Source organism: Galeopterus variegatus, unplaced genomic scaffold (genome assembly GCF_000696425.1).
Source record: "Galeopterus variegatus unplaced genomic scaffold, G_variegatus-3.0.2 Scaffold1604, whole genome shotgun sequence".
In the NCBI taxonomy this organism is placed as follows: Eukaryota; Metazoa; Chordata; class Mammalia; order Dermoptera; family Cynocephalidae; genus Galeopterus; species Galeopterus variegatus.
In genome coordinates this window covers 256,254-257,386 of record NW_007727715.1, presented here as the reverse complement: position 1 = coordinate 257,386, position 1,133 = coordinate 256,254, and positions in this window count along the sequence as shown.

Genomic DNA, 1,133 nt, shown 5'->3' with positions numbered 1-1,133 from the left:
TTAGGGAGATAAAGAATGTCATATGTGATTAAAAATCAAATGAATGACTTAGGCCATAAGTTCAGGGGAGAGAAAATGAGATCTTTTTCAACACCACGGTCAAGAAAGCTTCATAGAAAAGAAGCAAATTGATCAGGCTAAGTTTTCCTTGGGTTTGAAGGAAGGAGTGATGCATTAGTCCATTTTGCATTGCTATAGAAGAGAATACATGGACTGGGTGATTTATAAAGAAAAACAAAATTTATTGCTTACAGTTTCTGAGGCTGAGAAGTCCAAAGTCCATCTGGTGGTGGCAACAGTGACCCAGGGGCCTCACATTGCAAGATGGTGGAAGCAGAGAGTGCAGAAAGAGAGAGAGAGGCAGACTCTCCTCTTCTTTTAAAGCCCTCAGAACCATGCCCCTGACCACCATTTTTAACCCGTTTGGTGGGGCATGGCCCTACAATCCAATCACCTCTTCAAGGCCCCACCCTCCACCTTTCAATTACCATAATAGGATTTTCCACATTCTTAACAGTCACAGTGGGGACTAAGTTTATAATACATAAAACTTGGGGGACACAATTCAAGCTTCAATGATTTTTGGGGAGACATAATTCAATCCACTACAAGCAAGAAGGAAGGCATGAGAGGAAATGCTTAGCACATACTCTCATGCTGTTAGTTGCTTTTTATATGACTATGACTTGAATCTCCAGCTGAGGGGAGGGATTGTGCATGACAGTGATGATGACGATGATGTTGACAGTCATACCTAGTGAGCTCTTACTATGACCAGGGACCCCACTAAGCACCTTCCATGTATCATCTCATCGAGTCTTCACACAACCCCATGAGGAAACATACATACACTAGGCTCTAAGAGGTGAGGGAAAGTGCTCTGGTCACATACCCAGGAAAACACAAAGCAGGGAGCCGAATCCACGCATCGGGCTCCAGGCAGACGGCCTCACTGGTTGAGCGGCTCCTCTTTGCATGTCCTAAACTTGCTAACAGAGGGTCTTATACAGAGGACGTGCCTGGTCTTCCCATCTGTCATTTACTGACTCACTGAGGAGAAGAGTATCTGATTGAGGGCAATTCAAAGGGAAAGGAAAAGTCAGATAAGAACGGACTCTGGAGGGCTCTGAAAG